This window comes from Schistocerca cancellata, chromosome 11, assembly GCF_023864275.1.
Source record: "Schistocerca cancellata isolate TAMUIC-IGC-003103 chromosome 11, iqSchCanc2.1, whole genome shotgun sequence".
Classification (NCBI taxonomy): domain Eukaryota; kingdom Metazoa; phylum Arthropoda; class Insecta; order Orthoptera; family Acrididae; genus Schistocerca; species Schistocerca cancellata.
The window spans coordinates 23,488,653-23,512,723 of NC_064636.1; the positions used below are offsets into that span (position 1 = coordinate 23,488,653).

The 24,071-nt window shown below is 41.5% G+C and overlaps 1 protein-coding gene across 1 annotated transcript in view; it reads left to right on the plus strand.

Annotated features, from left to right (window-relative positions):
- The window catches only part of LOC126108673 (sodium/potassium/calcium exchanger 3), a 690,465-nt gene that overhangs the window by 275,441 nt on the left and 390,953 nt on the right, over window positions 1–24,071 (plus strand). The window lies entirely within an intron of this gene.

Genomic DNA, 24,071 nt, shown 5'->3' on the forward strand with positions numbered 1-24,071 from the left:
ATGAGACAAAAAGACATGGAAATTTGGATGCGGGAGACACTGGATGAGACCATGATTAATGATGGAAGTACGAGAACACTCCAAAAGAAATGCACACTATTTTTGTAAAAATACAGTTTTCATTCTACATGTGTGTAAAGTTTTACACTGTGTAGATACATCCTTCCCGCTTGTTTTCAAACTTAGTTCAAACTGTTCCCGTGAGTGGCGCCGTCACAGCATGTCGCCGAGATGGCTGCTACACTTGACGTTCGTCAGAAGCAACGTGCTGTCAGAGAATTCCTGTGCTGTGAAAACGAGACAGTGGGAAACATCCACCGGAGGTTGAAAAAGGTGTACGGAGATGCTGCTGTCGATCGCAGTACAGTTAGTCGGTGGGAAAGCAGGTTACGTGACGAAAGCGGGCACGGCAATATTGAGGATTGTCCTCACAGCGGCAGGCCTCGTACTGCACACACTCCAGACAGTGTGCAGAGAGTTAACGAATTGGTGACTGCTGAAAGACGCGTCACAGTGAACGAATTGTCACACTACGTTGGCATAGGGGAAGGAAGTGTTTGCAGAATACTGAAAGTGTTGGCGTTGAAAAAGGGTTTGTGCCAGGTGGGTTCCCAGGATGTTGGCAGTGGCTCACAAAGAAACAAGAAAGATGGTATGCCGCGAACTTTGGGAACAGTACGAGAATGGTGGAGGTGAATTCGTTGGAAGAATTGTGACAGGTGATGACACATGGCTCCCATCATTTTTCACGAGAGACGAAGAGGCAATCAGTGGAGTGGCATCGTGCAAATTCACCCAAGAAAAAAAAATTCAAAACCACGCCTTCTGCTGGAAAAGTTACGGCTACGAAGTTTTTCGATTCCGAAGGACTCTTGCTTGTGGACATCGTCCCAAGTGGAACCACCATAAATCCTGATGCATATGGGACGACACTGAAGAAACTTCAAGTTCGCCTGAGTCGTATTCGAACATATCGGCAAAAGCAGGATGTTTTGGTGTTGCACGACAATAGACGCCCACATGTCAGTCAAAAAACCGTGGAAGCGATCACAAAGCTCGGATGGACAACACTGAAACACCCGCCTTACAGTCATGACGTGGCTCCGTGAGACTATCATCTCTTTGGAAAACTGGAAGACTCTCTTCGCGGAACAAGGTTTGAAGAAGGTGACTCCCTTGTGCACGCTGCCAAACAGTGGCTCCAACAGGTTGGTCCAGAATTTTACCGTGCGGGGATACAGGTGCTGGTTTGCAGGATGGGGTTTTTTTTTTTTTTTTTTTGGTCATCAGTCTACTGACTGGTTTGATGCGGCCCGCCACGAATTCCTTTCCTGTGCTAACCTCTTCATCTCAGAGTAGCACTTGCAACCTACGTCCTCAATTATTTGCTTGACGTATTCCAATCTCTGTCTTCCTCTACAGTTTTTGCCCTCTACAGCTCCCTCTAGTACCACGGAAGTCATTCCCTCATGTCTTAGCAGATGTCCTATCATCCTGTCCCTTCTCCTTATCAGTGTTTTCCACATATTCCTTTCCTCTCCGATTCTGCGTAGAACCTCCTCATTCCTTACCTTATCAGTCCACCTAATTTTCAACATTCGTCTATAGCACCACATCTCAAATGCTTCGATTCTCTTCTGTTCCGGTTTTCCCACAGTCCATGTTTCACTACCATACAGTGCTGTACTCCAGACGTACATCCTCAGAAATTTCTTCCTCAAATTAAGCCCGGTATTTGATATTAGTAGACTTCTCTTGGCCAGAAATGCCTTTTTTTGCCATAGCGAGTCTGCTTTTGATGTCCTCCTTGCTCCGTCCGTCATTGGTTATTTTACTGCCTAGGTAGCAGAACTCCTTAACTTCATTGACTTCGTGACCATCAATCCTGATGTTAAGTTTCTCGCTGTTCTCGTTTCTACTACTTCTCATTACCTTCGTCTTTCTCCGATTTACTCTCAAACCGTACTGTGTACTCATTAGACTGTTCATTCCGTTCAGTAGATCATTTAATTCTTCTTCACTTTCACTCAGGATAGCAATGTCATCAGCGAATCGTATCATAGATATCCTTTCACCTTGTATTTTAATTCCACTCCTGAACCTTTCTTTTATTTCCATCATTGCTTCCTCGATGTACAGATTGAAGAGTAGAAGGGCGAAAGGCTACAGCCTTGTCTTACACCCTTCTTAATACGAGCACTTCGTTCTTGATCGTCCACTCTTATTATTCCCTCTTGGTTGTTGTACATATTGTATATGACCCGTCTCTCCCTATAGCTTACCCCTACTTTTTTCAGAATCTCGAACAGCTTGCACCATTTTATATTGTCGAACGCTTTTTCCAGGTCGACAAATCCTATGAAAGTGTCTTGATTTTTCTTTAGCCTTGCTTCCATTATTAGCCGTAACGTCAGAATTGCCTCTCTCGTCCCTTTAGTTTTCCTAAAGCCAAACTGATCGTCACCTAGCGCATTCTCAATTTTCTTTTCCATTCTTCTGTATATTATTCTTGTAAGCAGCTTCGATGCATGAGCTGTTAAGCTGATTGTGCGATAATTCTCGCACTTGTCAGCTCTTGCCGTCTTCGGAATTGTGTGGATGATGCTTTTCCGAAAGTCAGATGGTATATAGCCAGACTCATATATTCTACACACCAACGTGAATAGTCGTTTTGTTGCCACTTCCCTCAATTATTTTAGAAATTCTGATGGAATGTTATCTATGGATGGGGTAAGGCAGTTTAGAAGGATGGAAATTATGTGGAGAAATGAAAATATTGTTCCTGAAGGATGTATCTACACACGGTAAAATTTTCAAACGTGTAGAATAAAAGATGGATTGAAAAAAAAAATAGTGTGCACTGCTTTTGGAGTGATCCTCATATAAAGACGGCTAATAAATTGAATATACAGGAAAAGGTGCAAATCAAACAGCAAGTAATACGCGCCATCTGCCCAGTGTAGGTAGTATTAAAGTGCTGAGTACGAACAGAATTAAGATAGTAGGAATGAAAGCTATGGAATAAAGTAAGAACAATTAAAGGTGGAGGTAAACGAAGTACAACCTAGCGTAAATACCTTCAGTCAAAGAACGACAGCATGACAAAAAGTTGCGAATAGCAGTTTGAAGCCGTTGGAGAATTGCTTTTTATCTCGCAATAGTAGCTGTTCTTTAAGAATGAGACCATCATTGAGCGAAATACCGTTAAAAATTACAAGTTCTTCATCAATATCCGCCTTACAACATTCATTTTATCTTCTTATACCTACTTCAATTTACAGTATAATTGTTTTCATTAATATGTTACAAAAAGTTTTCTTGTTGAGAGCAAACGCAGCTAAAGTAATCCATTTTTGTGCAATAAACCGCGTTCAGCGGTATGTGAGCTTTTACAGAAACACTGCTGGTTTCGTGATTTCGAATCACATCTTCAGGTGTGTATCTACGAGATCGGGAACGTAAAATAAACATTATGATAAAATAGTTAGCTGTCCTAACAATCTACCCTCTGTGACAACCAATATGGAAATACTCACACGTCAGTAAAATATTTGAGCCCTGATACGGGACCGCGCGGGATTAGCCGAGCGGTTTGAGGCGCTGCAGTCATGGACTGTGCGGCTGGTCCCGGCGGAGGTTCGAGTCCTCCCTCGGGCATGGGTGTGTGTGTTTGTCCTTAGGATAATTCAGGTTAAGTAGTGTGTAAGCTTAGGGACTGACGACCTTGGCAGTTAAGTCCTGTAAGATTTCACACAAATTTGACCATTTTGAACCGATACGTGAAGGAGCGGCCCTGAACCTTCTCAAAATACACTGAAGCGCCATAGAAACTGGTAGAGGCTTGCGTATTCAAATACAGAGATATGTAAACAGGCAGAATGCGGCGCTATGGTCGCAATGCCTATATAAGACGACAAATGTCTGGCGCAGTTGATAGATCGGTTACTGCTGCTACAATGGCAGGTTATCAAGATTTAAGTGAGTCTGAACGTAGTGTACGAACGATTGGACACAGCATCTCCGAGGTAGGGATGAAGCGGAGATTTTCCCGTACGACCATTTCACGAGTGTACCGTGAATATCAGGAATCCGGTAAAACATCAAATTTCCGACATCACTGCGGCCGGAAAAAGATCCTGCGAGAACGGGACCGACGACGACTGAAGAGAATCGTTCAGCGTGACAGAAGTGCAAACCTTTCGCAAATTGTTGCAAATTTCAGTGCTGGGCCATCAACAAGTGTCAGCGTGCGAACCATTCAACGAAACATCATCGATACGGGCTGGCTTTCGGAGCCGAAGATCTACTCGTGTGCACTTGATGACTGCACGACACAAAGCTTTACGCATCGCCTGGGCCCATCAACACCTAGACTGGACTGTTGATCATTTATTTTTATTTACTCGTTCGGCATCACAGAGGCATAATTTACAATATTCTTATCACTATATACTAAAAAGAAAGCAATATAATTGTACACTATATTAGATATATTTTTGAGCCACTCTATGGCTGAGTCACTGAGTCTATGCATGTCCATGAGTTCACCACCATAGCCATACACTTTGCACACGAGTAGATGGTCCATTCTCTGTATTTCACCGCACTCACATTGTAAGTAGGCTGTTTAGGTTTTCTTATTGGTAACGCCACGTAGCGCTCTGTATGAAAAATCACTGGCTGTGCTGTGTGCAGTCTGTGGCTAGTTTGCATTGTTGTCTGCCATTGTAGTGTTGGGCAGCGGCAGCTGGATGTGAACAGCGCGTAGCGTTGCGCAGTTGGAGGTGAGCCGCCAGCAGTGGTGGATGTGGGGAGAGAAAGGCGGAGTTTTGAAATTTGTAATACTTGATATTATGAACTGCTATGTATATTATGATTTTTCAACACTATTAAGGTAAATACATTGTTTGTTCTCTATCAAAATCTTTCATTTGATAACTATGCCTATCAGTAGTTAGTGCCTTCCGTAGTTTGAATCTTTTATTTAGCTGGCAGTAGTGGCGCTCGCTGTATTGCAGTAGTTCGAGTAACCAAGATTTTTGTGAGGTAAGCGATTTGTGAAACGCATAGGTTAATGTTAGTCAGGGCCATTCTTTTGTAGGGATTTCTGAAAGTCAGATTGCGTTGCGCTAAAAATATTGTGTGTCAGTTTAAGCACAGTCTTGTGCAATTTTTCTAAGGGGACGTTTCAGTTGTTCCAGCCAGTTTCGAAAGGATAGCATTGCGGGATTTTACTTTTTGCTTTGTGTCTTCGAGCTGTGAGCTGTACGTTACGGTCCGGTCTAGTTTCACTCCCAAATATTTACGCTTATCCTCATGTCTTATGCTTTGGCCATTCGAAAAGATCTGTAATTTTCTGTGTGTCTCTCTGTTGTTGAGGTGCATTATAGTGCTGGTTGTTTTGTTGGGGTTGGGAAGTAGGTGCCACTTGGAGTAATAGGTGTTCAGGACTTCCAAGATCTGCATTCAGTGTTTCGTCGAGATCGTTGTAGTTTTTACTCTGACATGCGATGGCGCGGTCATCTGCATATGCAAATTTGCGTGATTTAGTTTCTGGCAATGTTGTTGTTGTTGTGCTCTTCAGTCCTGAGACTGGTTTGATGCAGCTCTCCATGCTACTCTATCCTGTGCAAGCTTCTTCATCTCCCAGTACCTACTGCAACCTACATCCTTCCGAATCTGTTTAGTGTATTCATCTCTTGGTCTCCCCCTACGATTTTTACCCTCCACACTGCCCTCCAATACTAAATTGGTGATCCTTTGATGCCTCAGAACATGTCCTACCAACCGATCCCTTCTTCTGGTCAAGTTGTGTCGCAAACTTCTCTTCTCCTCAATCCTATTCAATACTTCCTCATTAGTTATGTGATCTACCCATCTAATCTTCAGCATTCTTCTGTAGCACCACATTTCGAAAGCTTCTATTCTCTTCTTGTCCAAACTATTTACCGTCCATGTTTCACTTCCATACATGGCTACACTCCATACAAATACTTTCAGAAATGACTTCCTGACACTTAAATCTATACTCGATGTTAACAAATTTCTCTTCTTCAGAAACGCTTTCCTTGCCATTGCCAGTCTACATTTTATATCCTCTCTACTTCGACCATCATCAGTTATTTTGCTCCCCAAATAGCAAAACTCTTTTACTACTTTAAGTGTCTCATTTCCCAATCTAATACCCTCAACATCACCTGACTTTATTCGATTACATTCCATTATCCTTGTTTTGCTTTTCTTGATGTTCATCTTATATCCTCCTTTCAAGACACTGTCCATTCCATTCAACTGTTCTTCCAAGTCCTTTGGTGTCTCTGACAGAATTACAATGTCACCGGCGAACCTCAAAGTTTTTATTTCTTCTCCATGGATTTTAATACCTACTCCGAATTTTTCTTTTGTTTCCTTTACTGCTTGCTCAATATACAGATTGAATAACATCAGGGAGAGGCTACAACCCTTTTGTGTCCCTCTACTCTTATAACTGCCATCTGGTTTCTGTACAAATTGTAAATAGCCTTTCGCTCCCTCTATTTTACCCCTGCCACCTTTAGAATTTGAAAGAGAGTATTCCAGTGAACATTGTCAAAAGCTTTCTCTTAGTCTACAAATGCTAGAAACGTTGGTTTGTCTTTCCTTAATCTTTCTTCTAAGATAAGTCGTAAGGTCAGTATTGCCTCACGTGCTCCAGTATTTCTACGGAATCCAAACTGATCTTCCCCGACGTCGACTTCTACTAGTTTTTCCATTCGTCTGTGAAGAATTCGTGTTAGTATTTTGCAGCTGTGGCTTATTAAACTGATAGTTTCTGGCAAGTCAGCTATATATAGATTAAAGAGAGCGGGTGCTAGTGCCGAACCCTGTAGCAGACCATTATTCAGAACCATGCTCTTACTGTTCGTACCATGGAGTGAGACCTTGATTTTCCTGTCCGTTAGTATGTTCTTGAGTAGTTTGTAAGTCTGATTGCAATTTATGATTCTAGTTAGCTTAAGCAGTAACCCTTCAATCCATACTGTGTCGTAAGCTGATGTGAGGTCTATGAGGACCGTTGCTGATCATTGGAAACATGTTAACTGGGCGGACGCGTCTCGTTCCAAATTGTATCGAGCGGATGGACGTGTATGGACACAACCTCACTGAATCCATGGAGCCTTCATGCCCCCGTCACACAGTGTAACCATATAAACCATGAAACAGCATGAGACTGTTCAAGCTGGTGGAGGCTCTGTAATGGCGCGGGGCGTGTGCAATTGGAGTGATGTGATATGGGACCCCTTGTAACCTCCCCCTCACTTATCGACCTTAATGACAGTGAAAACTTAAACCGCGTGTACCTAATGGAAATTTGGGAAAGGCGATCGTCACCGAAGTTAATCTGTTGGTAAAGAGGGAGGAAAGGGTTACATCTAAATGAAAGGAAAATCCAAATGAAACTGGTGGAAATTAATTTTAAAAAAGGGTAAAGTTAATAAAGAAAGTAAATGTGCGGTCGTCACGTTAACAATTAATTGGCGCTAATTAGATATTTGAGATTTGGGGGAAATTACGGTCGCCAGTCCTAAAGACAATTACTATAGTAACTGAAAAAGAAAGGTTATTACACATATAATTAGCACTAGAAGCGAGGCAACTGAAGGTAGACACGTGTAGTGTGAAAACTGAAAGTTTGTCAGAAGTAATAAATTTCGCTACACTCTGACTTAATTTAGCAAAAGAATTAATAAAACCGGAAAATCGAAAGTTAATTTAGTGACTGAAGTTAATAGTGAGCTTTCTTTCAGAAGCACATCGAAATTCAGTAAAATACGGTTAGTCTTGGACTACCTCAACAATCATTTCAAAAGCTACTTGAATCTACGCAATTTAGAAATAAGAGATTCAACTTTGAACTTGAATTAAATGATTCTGAACAATTAACAATAGTAAAATTTAGTACGTACCAAGCTGAGCTGCAGTCACAGGTAAGCTAAAATACGGTAACAAAACTCGCACTCTTAATTTGTGCTTGTGTAATCTAGATATTGTAGCCAGCTATGAATACTTAAACTGAACTTTCAAATTAAAGCAGCGACATTGAATTATGTTACTTTAATGCTGGCGTTTGAATTTCAACGACACTCGGGTTCATTTCGGAAAAGGAAGGGACCCTGCTTGGCAATGCAACTGGGACAATGAGCAACAAAGGTTAAGTTGCTGTAATTTTGTGATGCAACAATTTTAAAAGTTTGAAAAGCTGAGGCCTGCCATACAGTTCTAAAACTTTACGTGCTTCCAGTCTTCCTTGTTGGTCGATTGAAGGTTTGAAGCCGTCGATCGAGGACGTGGCGACAGTCACTCATTGTCGGCCGTCGCTGTTGCAGAAGCTGGATGTCGGCGCGCCTTCTTCTCGACACGGTCTCCAGCCGAAACGGGCTCTCGATGTGCGCCAGCTAATGCTTCCCGTCCGCGACACCATGTCAGAAACTATCATCGCAAGTCGAGCGCAATTACATGCTGCCAAACCCCGAAGGCGCGGCAACTCGCGAGAGCGTCACACAACACACCTGCTCCACGGCATCACCCCAGCCAGACTCCCCTCTGCCCGCGCTCCACGCGACAGAGTTAACACTACCAAAGATCCTACACACTTTGATTCTTCACACGACCTATCGATGTAATCGTTCGATAGCAGTTTTCCCTAGGCAAGACCCAGCGTAAAAATACTAATAATATTTACGAAACAAACCAATTATACATCGATATAAATGCATAAATATATATATATATATATACAAATAGTAAAACAATTACAATATACGAAGACACAGAAATGTTATATATTCAGGTAACAAAAATAAGGAAAACAAATTTATAGTGCAATAGATGGAAATAGGAGGATATGCATTTCCGGCGTTACACCCTGATACGCCTAGATACGACTCTGACAGGTGACACGTACGTAAGCATCCTGTCTGATCACCTGCGTCCATTCGTGTCCACTGTGGATTCCGACTGACTTGGACGATTCCAGCAGGACAATGCGACACCCCGCACGTGCAGATTTGCTACAGAGTTTAAACACTTCCGCTGCCTACCAGACTCCTCAGACATGAACATTGTTGAGCATATCTGGGATGCCTTGCAACGTGCTGTTCAGAAGAGATCTCCACGCCTTCGTATTTTTACGGATTTATGGACAGACCTGCAGAATTCATGGGGTCAGTTCCCTCCGGCACGTTTAAGGGTACTCACTTCATACCAGAGGACGATGGACAGCAAACTTCCAACCGTCTCGCCATGTTTGGGGTGACCCTGATTGTCCATGCGCTCGTGTGTGACACCACGCTAGCGCCACCATACACACAGCGGGGAAAGTTAGAAACATTTTCGTGCGGTCCCAAATATCACGGTAATGATTGAGGCCCCCGTCACACCACATAACCATATACACTATAAAACAGTTCAGTGTAAATTCGTTACAACCAAATAGACCAGACGCAAGAGCAGTAACAGTACAGTATTTTATTTGGAGAAGGTTGAGTCCCCCTTCTTTCCGTGACTACATCTACATCTACATAAATACTCCGCAATCCACCATACGGTGCGTGGCGGAGGGTACCTCGTACCACAACTAGCATCTTCTCTCCCTGTTCCACTCCCAAACAGAACGAGGGTAAAAATGATTGCCTAGATGCCTCTGTACGAGCCCTAATCTCTCTTATCTTGTCTTGGTGGTCTTTCCGCAAAATGTAAGTTGGCGGCAGTGAAATTGTACTGCAGTCAGCCTCAAATGCTGGTTCTCTCTAAATTTCCTCAGTAGCGATTCACGAAAACAACGCCTCCTTTCCTCTAGAGACTCCCACCCGAGTTCCTGAAGCATTTCCGTAACACTCGCGTGATGATCAAACCTACCAATAACAAATCTAGCAGCCCACCTCTGAATTGCTTCCATGTCCTCCACAATCCGACCTGATAGGGATCCCAAACGCTCGAGCAGTACTCGAGAATAGGTCGTATTAGTGTTTTATAAGCGGTCTCCTTTACAGATGAACCTCATCTTCCCATAATTCTACCAATGAACCGAAGACGACTATCCGCCTTCCCCACAACTGCCATTACACGCTTGTCCCACTTCATATCGCTACACTGCTAATGGAGTATTCAAACATTACGGGATTCTTTTTCCTATTCATCTGCATTAATTTACATTTATCTATATTTAGAGTTAGCTGCCATTCTTTACACCAATCGCAAATCCTGTCCAAGTCATCTTGTATCCTCCTACAGTCACTCAACGACGACACCTTCCCGTACACCACAGCATCATCAGCAAACAGCCGCACATTGGTATCCACCCTATCCAAAAGATCATTTATGTAGACAGAAAACAACAGCCGACCTACCACACTTCCCTGGGACACTCCAGATGATATCCTCACCTTCGATGAACACTCACCATCGAGGACAACGTACTGGGTTCTATTACTGAAGAAGTCTTCGAGCCACTCACATACTTGGGAACCGATCCCATATGCTCGTACCTTAGTTAGGAGTCTGCAGTGGGGCACCGAGTCAAGCGCTTTCCGGAAGTCGAGGAGTATGGCATCCGTCTGATACCCTTCATCCACGGTTCGCAAGATATCGTGTGAAAAAAGGGAGAGTTGCGTTTCGCAGGAGCGATGCTTTCTAAAGCCGTGCTGATGCATGGACAGCAACATCTCTGTCTCAAGGAAATTCATTATATTCGAACTGAGAATATGTTCGAGAATCCTGCAACAAAGCGATGTTAAGGATATTGGTCTGTAATTTTGAGGATCCGTCCTTCTACCCTTCTTATATACAGGCGTCACCTGCGCTTTTTTCCAGTCGCTCGGGACTTTACGCTGTCACAACTTAAATGTTTTACTGATTACTGACGTCTGAGTATTTCGTATTTTGTTTTTATCGTAATGTAGATTGTACATGTCCTATCTTGCAGTCACACAACTGAAGATGTGCTCTGAAATCGCGAAACCGGTCATATTCCTCTAAAAGCTCACGTACAGCTGAATGCGGTTTATTTCAGAAAAAATGGACTACTCTGAACATTTTAAATTCATTTTTGTTAAATAAACAGAATTTCTGAAGATACTGACATGAAACTTTTTTGGGAAGTTGCGAGAGGTGTTTCTGAATATGGTAAATCAGATTATACATTTTTATCCCCCACGACTAGTGTATTTTTTAAAAAAATTTCACTGTTCAATTTCACCCCATGGATCGGGGTCACTTTATACATGGAAATATTTGCCTATTCTGTGGGAGTCATGTCAGTTACTGTTAAATGACACCCCTATCATAAGAAACAACATGACATTTTGTATATAAATATAGTTTTGAAATATGGCAGGTCAGCAACTGGAAGCAGTTAATTCCATAAATTATCTGGGAGTAGGCACTAGGAGTGATTTAAAACGGAATGACCATATAAAGTTGATCGTCGGTAAAGCAGATGCCAGACTGAGATTCATTGGAAGAATCCTAAGGAAATGCAATCAGAAAACAAAGGAAGTAAGTGGATAGCCCACTGCTTGAATACTGTTCAGCAGTGTGGGATCCGTACCAGATAGGGTCGATAGAATAGATAGAGTAGATCCAACGGAGAGCAGCGCGCTTCGTTGCAGGATCATTTAGTAATCGCGAAAGCGTTACGGAGATGACAGATAAACTCCAGTGGAAGACTCTGCAGGAGAGACGCTCAGTAGCTCGGTACGGGCTTCTGTTGAAGCTTCGAGAACATACCTTCACCGAAGAGTCAAGCAGTGTATTGCTCCCGCCTACGTATATCTAGCGAAGACACCGTGAGGATAAACTCAGAGAGATTAGAGCCCACACAGAGGCATACCGACAATCCTTCTTTCCACGAACAATACGAGACTGGAATAGAAGGGAGAACCGATAGAGGTACTCAAGGTATCCTCCGCCACACACTGTCAGGTGGCTTGCGGAGTATGGATGTAGATGTAGATGTAAAACTTATGTAGAAAAATTTGAGTATTCTTTTATGAATTCTCTTTAATCACCTGAAACCGTTCGTATCATTACGGCTTAATTTGGCTAATAATGGAATTGGGTGCTGAGCTAGTTATGAAATAAGAAATTTATTTAAAAACAGATCTTTTCAAAACAGTCTGTATGACTTTAATAAAAGAAATGATAAAAAAGGTTATCACATTTTAAAGAATTACATCTGTAAGAAAAGGAAGTTGCCACGAAAGAGTGTTCACTCTAGCAGATGTCACAGACATCAAATTTAAACTCAAAATGAAGCCTTCCCCTTCTATCTACCTTAGAATCGGGTAGACTCCTACAAATGTCATCTTTGTCAAAATCTGTCTCGTTGGAAACATTAGGCCACCTTGGAATGCCATTTCTTCAGAAGTGTAATTTCATCATTAGTGGTAACATGTCCAACACTATTTTACACTTTTCTTTGAAGGAAACGTATCTAAAACATGTTTTCTATGGAGCTGATGTGTGCAAAGACTAGGGAAGGCGATGTTCAAAGTCACCCCTTGAAAGACAAGCCTTCATATTTTACTTTTTTACGTCACCAAAGAATAAATTTAACATTTTATGCTTTCTGTAAATGTTCATTCAAGAGTTAACCTTGCCCATAAAAACTCGTTTCAAATTCTAAACTAAAAAATGCTTCGAAGAATAGGCAAATGTTTTTGCGGTTGTGAAGGAACTTACATTTCCAGAAAATTATTTTATTTTCTAGCGTTGGTATATAATGTTATTTCATGTCAACTGTCATATCGTCTGAAAGTATCGATTATTGGCAATATTTAATAAACTCTGGCCTTAGTTCCATATTTACATACTAGAGTGCAGCATTTATTTTAAAAAGACACTAAATTGCTGTTGAAAGACGCCTCGCCGTTCAAAGTCACCCCGCTTTACGGTACGTTTGCTCTCAACGGAAAACTCTTTGTAACATATTAACGAAAAGAGTTATATTGTAAATTAAAAGAAGAGAAAAGGAACGTTGTAGGCTTGATATTCATGAAGAACTTGAAAGTTTTAAGGATATGCCTCTCATTGTTAATCAACAGCTATTGTTGCGAAATAAAAAGTAATTCTGTAACGGCTTCAAGTAGCTATTTGCAACTTTCTTTGAGATGCTCTAGTTCTTTCACTTAAGGTATTTACACGAGGTTGTACGACATCGTTTTGCTCCTCGTTTAATTGTTTTTATTGTATCTCGTAGCTGCTATTTCTAATTTAACTCCGTCAATTTTGAGCACTTTAGTTCTATCTGCATTGGACAGATGGCGCGTATCAACTGCTCTTTCATTTGGCACAATTTTCTGTGTATTTCACTTATTAGCTATTTTTATAGTTCTCTTATTAAGCTTGATCTCTTGTTATAACTATTTTGATTTACAGAACAACTGTTTTTTTTTTAAATTTCTGCCACTCTTCGCTATTCACACCCCATATGTGGCGCGCACGTGAGATGTTTCCACATAGCAGCGCATAACGGATTGCTACCCTCGCGGTTTTAATGTTGGCTTTACGAGATAACTTTTACTTATTTAACTTGTGCACTTCAGCCCATGTCATGTGAACTTACGTAATACCTGTTCTATTTTGAATGCTTCTAGTTCTACTTAATCGTTTTGATATGGTTGTTGTTTTGCTATGTTCATTAAAAACTTTTCATAGCTAACTTACTCTGATAAAGATACCCTTAGTCGGTATCGAAGACAGGCCAGAGCAGTAAAATTTGTACAACCCGTTGCCTATTTTTTATCGTTCATTAACGCGTCAACCGCGTCCTTCATTGTATAGCGTGAAGAATACTGCTGTAGAACGTACGGAAAATATTTCGAAAATGCTTACGTCTTCGATAGTTCTTAACCATCCACTAACCAAGTCTTTTCTTCTTTGCAGGTGAGAAACTGTACATACCGACTTAACGGAGCAAATGCAGATTGCCCAAGGCTTGCCGTAAGTACGTTAGAAATGTCGCTTTGAGTTAAATCTTCAACCACACGAGCAGAAGAAACATTCAAGGCTAAGATTACAGCATGACACAGTTTGAGCAGCAACGCTATTATAGCTTTCTGTTTACTTGTGTCTAAGCACATAGTTGAGGCAGGAGTAAAGTTTTCAAAGCGAGTTTTTTTACCTTGAACAGTGCTGCCATCTCCCGAGATGCGGTAAAACTAGTTCTTAATGTGTAGTGTCGTTGTTGCCATGTATTTGAGAGCGGCACTTTTGTTCCTTATTTTTTTTTAGTAAATCTTTTCTCGTTTTCAGTCGTCAGCTACAACGTAAGTCATTTACATTAGTCTTATTACCTGTTAATTCATTAGGTGAGGTCACTGAGACCTTGCGAGAATTTTCAAACTCGCTCTCCAAGGTAATTTATAGCGGAGTAGTCCTATACTTCATCTAACCTCATGAAATAGCCAATTCTACAGGGTGTCCCAGCTATCTTGTCCGCCCAAAATATCTCTGGAACAATAACAGCTATTGGAGAACGACTTTCACCGGTATCAATGTAGGGCTGGGGCACATGAATGTACACATTTGGAAACATTCTAAAACGAAAGCATATGTGTTTTTTAACACAAACTTATGTTTTTTTAAATGGACCTCCTATATTTTTTCTTCAGCAATGCATAGCATGAAAAAAGCACATACACAATGGCGTTGATTGCATCGCTATGTTCCCATTACATCCCGAGATATTGAGACGCGAAGTTGACGCTTGAAACACCCGACATGCGCTGCTAGCCCACGTCCTGAGGCTCAGGCGTGAACCCCATGCTGCCCGTAACCGCGATGTGATTGACATGCGTAATCACACCTCCATGCTCTGCACATAACGCCTTACGAGCACGACGACTTCTGAACCGTAAGTTCCCTGGTAGGTGGATTGGACGAGGTGGCCCAGTTAGGTGGACTGCCCGATCTCCGGACCTTACACCGCTGGATTATTTTCTTTGGGGATCAGTGAAGGATGCTGTTTACCAACAAGAACCAACAACACCAGAGGACATGAAGCAACGCATTATTGATGCTTGTAAAGCCGTCAAAGAGGAAACAGTATCACGAAGTGGGGCATCCTTCATCCGCAGAGTGACCCTATGTATGCAAGCCAATGGGCATCACTTTGAGCATGAGATGTGAACGCTATGTTTAGTATGTAGTGCTGGTATCACAGTGGAAGTTTCTGCAAAGGACCATTTTACCCAGTGATGTTAAGAAACATTTGTTTGCAACGATTTGTCATTTAACGAAAAAAAAAATGGTTCAAATGGCTCTGAGCACTATGGGACTCAACTGCTGTGGTCATAAGTCCCCTAGAACTTAGAACTACTTAAACTTAACTAACCTAAGGACAGCACACAACACCCAGCCATCACGAGGCAGAGAAAATCCCTGACCCCGGCGGGAATCGAACCCGGGAACCCGGGCGTGGGAAGCGAAAACGCTACCGCACGACCACGATGCCATTTAACGCAGTAGATAAACATAACATTGATAATTATGTGATAATAAAACTAATTGGTTAAACATGTTTACATTCATCTTCTATGTCCTACCTGAACTTCCCAAATCAAACCATTTTTACCTAAACAACGGTAAAACTTTTAGTCCACTTGCTCGTTTCACCAAAACCATCAACATTAATTTTACTATTACGAGTGAATGATTAACTGTCACTTGCGCTAGATATACAGTAAAGTAAAGTTTTAACGTTGAACGGCATTACCTTTTTAGTAACGGATTAACAATAAGCGAAGTTAACTTTGTGACTAACGATGCGGTACACAGATATGTTACAGAACCGCATCACCCCTAGCCTATGGGATAAATGCCTGCTGGAATGTACGACGTTAGTGTAGGATAGCAGCAGACCGTATTATTCGTTTCGGACCTCTTGATAAGTATGGAGGTGTGATTACGCATGTCAATCACATCGCGATTACGGGCAGCATGGGGTTCACGCCTGAGCCTCAGGACGTGCGCTAGCGGCGCATGTCGGGTGTTTCAAGCGTCAACTTCGCGTCTCAATATCTCGGGATGTAATGGGAATATTGCGATGCAATCAACGCCATTGTGTATGTGCTTTTTTCATGCTATGGATTGCTGAAGAAAAAATATAGGAGGTCCATTTAAAAAAAACATAAGTTTGTGTTAAAAAACACATATACTTTCGTTTTAGAATGTTTCCAAATATGTACGTTCATGGGCCCCAGCCCTACATTGATACCGGTGAAAGTCGTTTTCCAATAGCTGTTATTGTTACAGAGATATTTTGGGTGGACAAGATAGCTGGGACACCCTGTATAAGGTTTTACAGTCGGTTGCATTATCGCCTTTGTTTGTTGCTAACACGTTTTGTTGAGACTTTCTGGGGCCTCCTAGACCACGCCTCGTGAACCACGCACCTGTTTTCTTAGTATAGCACGAAAGCTACCCTCAGAAATTTGTCAGTTTTACCGATCCTAAGTTTGATGAAGACAGGTGAACAGAGGAACAGGTCAGTGAATGTATCAAGAAATACACGAAAAGGACGACGATTTTTCAATAGTCAGGGGCCACAGTTCTGATGGCGAACGGAAATATCACTTACAGGAAGAACTTCAAGAGAATGGTGTTTAACACACTCCTGTTTCTTCAAAGAAAACCTTAAAATACTGATTTTAGACATGTTCTGAGTGGTGGTAAAAGAAAATATATGGATCCTAGTAGTGAATGTGCGTTTTACAGACTTTCTTTTTGTCCAATGTTTATGTGCGAATTTAAACCCTGCAATTTAGTTTTATGTGAAAATTTACCTGCTACGCAAAGGTACTATAATTTTTCAGAATGTAGCATTTAGTTCTCTAACAGTTTGTTTATGTGTAATATTTAAAAAAATCGCTCAGACGTCTGTCATTTGGTGTGACAAAAAGTAAAATACTACAGACTTTATTTTAACGCAGTACACTCAACGTGGAGTATTTAAACAAAACTGAAATTATTGTAAAATAAATGATATATAACTTAAAGGTCCCGTGAGTAGACAACATTCCATTAGAACTACTGACAGCCTTGGGAGAGCCAGTCCTGACAACACTGTACCATCTGGTGAGCAAAATGTATGAGACAGGCGAAATACCCTCAGACTTCATGAAGAATATAATAATTCCAATCCCAAAGGAAGCAGGTGTTGACAGGTGTGAAAATTACCGAACTATCAGTTTAATAAGCCACAGCTGCAAAATACTAACGCGAATTATTTACAGAGGAATGGAAAAACTAGGAGAAGCCGACGACGGGGAAGGTCAGTTTGGATTCCGCAGAAATGTTGGAACACGTGAGGCAACACTGACCCTACGACTTATCTTAGAAAATAGATTAAGAAAAGGCAAACCTACGTTTCTAGCACTTGTAGGCCTAGAGAAAGCTTTTGACAATGTTGACTGGAATACTCTCTTTCAAATTCTGAAGGTGGCAGGGGTAAAATACAGGGAGCGAAAGGCTATTTACAATTTGTACAGAAACCAGATGTCAAGTTATAAGAGTCGAGGGGCATGAAAGGGAAGCAGCGGTTGGGAAGGGAGTGAGACAGGGTTGTAGCCTATCCCCGATGTTATTCAATCTCTATGTTGAGCAAGCAGTAAAGGAAACAAAAAAAATTCGGAGTAGGAATTGAAATCCATGGAGAAGAAATAAAAACTTTGAGGTTCGCCGATGTCATTGTAATTCTGTCAGAGACAGCAAAGCACTTGGAAGACCAGTTGAACGGAATGGACAGTGTCATGAATGGAGGATATAAGATGAACATCAACAAAAGCAAAATAAGGATAATGGAATGAAGTCCAGTTTAATCAGGCGATGCTGAGGGAATTTGATTGGGAAATGAGACACTTGAAGTAGTAAAAGAGTTTTGCTATTTTGGGAGCAAAATAACTGATGATGGTCGAAGTAGAGAGGATATAAAATTGTAGACTGGTAATGGGGAGGTAAGCGTTTCTGAAGAAGAGAAATTTGTTAACATCGAGTATAGATTTAAGTGTCAGGAAGTCGTTTCTGAAAGTATTTGTATGTTGTGTAGCCATGTATGGAAGTGAAACGTGGACAATAAATAGTTGAAACAAGAAGAGAATAGAAGCTTTCGAAATGTGGTGCTACAGAAGAATGCTGAAGATTAGATGGGCAGATCACATAACTAATGAAGAGGTACTGAACAGAATTTGAAGAGGAGAGAAATTTGTGGCACAACTTGACTACAAGAAGGGATCGGTTGGTAGGGCATATTCTGAGGCATCAAGGGATCGCCAATTTAGTATTGGAGAGCAGCGTGGAAAGTAAAAATCGTAGAGCGAGACCAAGAGATGAATACACTAAACAAATTCAGAAGGATGTAGGTTGCAGTAGGTACTGTGAGCTGAAGAAGCTTGCACAGGATAGAGTAGCATGGAGAGCTGCATCAAACCAGTCTCTGGGCTGAAGACCACAACAACAACTTAAATGATTTATCCCCTAAATCTTAAATGATTTAACCCGAAAACATCAGTTGGTGTCCCAGAGACCACACCTCGTACTGTACGTTACAGAACAGTCACCTGGTGAGTTAAGGGTCACGTCACGTATATGTAGATTACTGTTGTTAGTAGTATCAATGCTTAAACATATTTTGGCGTAAATATGCAGTTCATTGTTCTTTCTTTCAGTCTGATAGTTCCATCTCAGAATCACTAATGCATATGTCCGATGGGAAAAGATGGTCTCACAACTCGTCAGGATAAGTAGCCAACGTAAAAGAATATAACACCAAGCAGTCCTTTCGATGTTATTTATTACATGGCGACCAGTTTTGGTGACTGAGTATGCCAGCTTCCGGCTTTAACCAACGCTGTGGGGGTTAACTCCAATCGTATAAACGATCGCATCGGGGGTTAACACCTTTTAACTGTTTTCCAACTGAGTAAGTTGGCAGTTGATGGTTGCAGTCACAGCATCTCTGCTACAGTGGTGCATATAAACCAGTTCATACGTCAAGATTTTAAACATGGCTGCAACAGCAACTGTTGAAATTCTTCACGATAAAGGATGACAGCCAAACCAGCTGCAGGCTAAAAATTTATTAAAATTCTTGACCAAGGTTTCGGTACATATAAATATACCTTCATCAGAAGTAAAAAATCTAAAATTACATCATGCAGTGGAGATTAATAAAACAATTGTGCCAAAGGCGTCGTCAATAATTAAGACATCATCTCCATTTGTACAATATGACTATGGGCACAGGGTCAATGCGAACAGTTTAGCACCAATGCTTCTAATGTCTGAAGTAGTGCTGGAGGGAACTGACACCATGAATCCTGCTCGGCTGTCCGTAAATCCGTATGAGTACGAGGGGGTGGAGATCTCTTCTGAACAGCACATTGCAAGGCAACCCAGATGTGCTCAATAATGTTCATGTTTGGGGAGTTTGGTGGCCAGTGGAATTGTTTAAGCTCAGACGAGTGTTCCTGGAGCCACTCTGTAGCAATTCTGGAAGTGTTGGGTGTCGTATTGTCCTGTTGGAATTGTCCAAGTCCGTCAGAATGCACAATGGACACGAATGGATGCAGGTGACCAGACACAGTGCTTGAGAGAGAGGAATTAGAGTTTCACAAAATGTTAACGGAAATATAAGGAGGATATAATATGAACATCAACAAAAGCAAAACGAGGATAATGGAATGTAGTTGAATTAAGTCGGGTGATGCTGAGGGAATTAGATTAGGAAATGAGACACTTAAAGTAGTAAAGGAGTTTTGCTATTTGGGGAGCAAAATAACTGATGATGGTCGTAGTAGAGAGGATATAAAATGTAGACTGGCAATGGCAAGGAAATCGTTTCTGAAGAAGAGAAATTTGTTAACATCGAGTATAGATTTAAGTGTCAGGAAGTCGTTTCTGAGAGTATTTGTATGGAGTGTAGCCATGTATGGAAGTGAAACATGGACAATAAATAGTATGGACAAGAAGAGAATAGAAGCTTTCGAAATGTGGTGCTACAGAAGAATGTTGAAGATTAGGTGGGTAGATCACGTAACTAATGAGTAGGTATTGAATAGGATTGGGGAGAAGAGAAGTTTGTGGCACAACTTGACTAGAAGAAGGGATCGGTTGGTAGGACATGTCCTGAGGCATCAAGGGCATTTTCCGATAGCTTTTGTTTGTAAAACCCTAATTTCTCTGTCTCAAACCCCACTCTATGAGGAGAGAGGGGAGTTTTAGTTTTTGCGAATCAAAATTTACGAAGTAAATAAGTAATTTTTCATTTATTCGTAACTATTTCACGCAAAAATGTGAACATGGATTTTCTTGAATTACAGCACCAACTTCCAACAATCAAAACAAATGGTTAAGTCAAAAGGTATGTAGTTTCTGCTACGAAAAATGGGAGTTCCCATTTGAAATTTTAAAGTTGCCTCCTGCCCAATCCCATGGGGCTGTGATGGCTGGCTAATTTTAGCACCAGCAGATGCCCCCCTCGAAAATAATCAACTTTGGATTCTACACAATTTTTCGTGTGAAGCTAATTTTTCGAGTTACTCTGGTTTGTCAACTTTATATATATATATATATATATATATATATATATATATATATATATATATATATATATATATATATATAGAGAGAGAGAGAGAGAGAGAGAGAGAGAGAGAGAGAGGAATGTCGTTAAACGTGTTGCGAAATGCATTGAGGTTGACAGACATCATTTTGAGCAATTATTGCATTAATGTGGTATTGACAGGTAATCACGCTGTAACAGCATGCGTTCTCAGAAATGATAAAACTCACAAAGGTGCATGTATCACATTGGAACAACCGAAATAAAATGTTCAAAAGTACCTACGTTCTGTATTTTAATTTTTAGAAACCTACCTGTAACCAACTGTTTGTCTAAAATTGTCAGCCATATGTTTGTGACTATTACAGCGCCATCTATAAAAAAGCGAAAAACGTGATCCAACTGAAACATTGATATTTCTTTACGTACTACACGAATATGTAAAAAAAAGTGGGTTCGTATTTAAAAAAAACGCAGTTGATATCCGTTTGACCTATGGCAGCGCCATCTAGGGGGCCAACAATAGTGCCATCTGGTTTCCCCCTTCAATATAGACAAGTTTCGTTCTTTGTAGTTTTTTCGTTTGATGCTTAGTTCGTGAGATATTTTGTCCGGTCACTATCAATGGACCACCCTGTAACACCGTGGTCACAGTTCCCACAACACTACACTATCACAGACGTCTGGTAACTCGGTTTACTACAGTTGGTCTGCGTGCGGAGACGAATGCAGAATAACAATAGCAGCAAGCGCTACATGCGGACACTGCGACAGCTAGACCAAACCACAACAGTGCACTACAGCCACACTCGTAAACACGGTCGTCATCGTAAACGTGTCCCTGCAGATGCTGCTCGCCGACCGTGGCCCGTGTTTGATACAACACGCAACTGAACGTCGGAGGTTTCAAGCGTCAACTTTAGGTTACAACATCTCCGGATGTAATTAACATTTTACAATGCAACAAACGACACTGATTACGTATTTGTTTATATGTTCAGATGTGCTAACAAAACTAACGTGGTTCCATTTAAAAAAACGTAGGTTTGTGTTAAAAAACATACTTCCGTGCATTTTTGTATGGTTTGTATTAAACAATTACACTAGCCTCTCTCCTCACGTTCGGTCTGTGGAATCGGTTCGTCAGTATTTGATGTTTCCAGAATGAGATTTTCACTCTGCAGCGGAGTGTGCGCTGATATGAAACTTCCTGGCAGATTAAAACTGTGTGCCCGACCGAGACTCGAACTCGGGACCTTTGCTTTTCGCGGGCAAGTGCTCTACCAACTGAGCTACCGAAGCACGACTCACGCCCGGTACTCACAGCTTTACTTCTGCCAGTACCTCGTCTCCTACCTTCCCAACTTTACAGAAGCTCTCCTGCGAATCTTGCAGAACTAGCACTCCTGAAAGAAAGGATATTGCGGAGACATGGCTTAGCCACAGCCTGGGGGATGTTTCCAGAATGAGATTTTCACTCTGCAGCGGAGTGTGCGCTGATATGAAACTTCCTGGCAGATTAAAACTGTGTGCCCGACCGAGACTCGAACTCGGGACCTTTGCCTTTCGCGGGCAAGTGCTGGCAGAAGTAAAGCTGTGAGTAGCGGGCCAGAGTCGTGCTTCGGTAGCTCAGTTGGTAGAACACTTGCCCGCGAAAGGCAAAGGTCCCGAGTTCGAGTCTCGGTCGGGCACACAGTTTTAATCTGCCAGGAAGTTTCAGTATTTGATGTGTTTTACGAAATATATCCAGCGGTAACGTTAGGTGACTCACCCTGTATATACAACGTCTATCCGTAAAACATCAGGTCTTCTGGTGTTTACTAGCAAATGTTTTTATTAAAGGAAAACGATATTATTCAATAAACATCTGGAAGTTACAACAGAATCGCCATTAAACCGTCCACTAATGCAGCGTTTCATACCTCCCAGGGTCATTAGGAAACTAAATGTTGTGGCGTAGCAAGACAGCCACGCCACTCGGAGGTAGCCGAAAGGCACGCGTACACACACGCCGGCTGGCGTGAGTTCTGGAACAGGATACTTAATTAATGCTATAAGAAAAGTATGCAGCTCCTTGAATACTTAACTTTAATTCATCCTTGTGGTACATCGCTATTGACGATACAAATGAGACTATCTCCAGATACGGTTAATTACAATCACTGTAAGGCTAATGGCGCCTTGCTAGGTCGTAGCCATGGACTTAGCTGAAGGCTATTCTAACTGTCTGCTCGGCTAATGAGCGATGCTTCGTCAGTGTAGTCGCTAGCAAAGTCGTCGTACAACTGGGGCGAGTGCTAGTACGTCTTCCTAGACCTGCCATGTGGTGGCGCTCGGTCTGCGATCACTGACAGTGGCGACACGCGGGTCCGACACGTACTAATGGACCGCGGCCGATTTAAAGCTACCACCTAGCAAGTGTGGTGTCTGGCGGTGACACCACACTAAATAATCACAAAAGTGGTGTAATTTTTTAGTTGTTGTCGATTTTTGTATCACTACATACTCAGCCTATTGTAAAAATTGTGTTACAGATCAATATAAACATCAATATTCACACTCATCCGGTATCGTATTCAGTAATGTCACCTGCTGGCCGCTAGAGGCGCTGCTGTAGCTAGGGATAACAGAAACGAAACGGAGTGTCGCGACTGTTACTGTCACACTGCGGTTGAAACTATGGAGAGAGAGAGAGAGAGAGAGAGAGAGAAATATATTAATGAATGTTTATTAATTGAGAATTTAACTACACAGAATTCAATTAAATTGACCGCGAGAGTCTAAAAAATGATTTTAATCAGAATTTTTTTTCCTACTAACCACAAAGATATTAACAGTGACATTCGTATGTTCACATGGAGCACAGATAACATAGATTGCACGTGACGTCATTACACTGAAATCAGCATCTAAGTCACGTGACTTGGTGCAGGACGCCGAGTTTCTGTTGTTATGCACTGTGTGGGTTGGAGCTGAAAGTTTTTCTCATTTATAGCTGAAACGAAGCATTGGTTTTGCCAAGAAAATAATTTGCCCTATTGCCATTACACGTGTAGTAGTGCAGTTGACCTGCTTTCTCCGGAATTCATAACATCAATGCGATTGTTATCGTTTTTACGTGTGGCCAGGAACTTTCTGACGGTTCTGTTTACAAGCAACGAAATTGCAGTTCTTCAGTGAATATACGTCCAGATAAGTCTTGCTTTGACGGTACACTTTACAAACGGATGAAAACCTCAATTGTGAAAGGGAAGTATTTCAAAATACAGAGGTATTTCCATGAGTTGGAAGTTAGGATGGCCGTTGGCCCTTGGTTGGAAAACTTGATGAATGACTAAGATTTTAAGACGACATATTGTTAATATCTAGCTCACTATACAAGTATAATCAAAGTTTTGTAATATATTACACTTCCTATCTCAATAACGTTTCAATATCTGTACTGGATCGAGAAAAAGTCAGAAAATATATG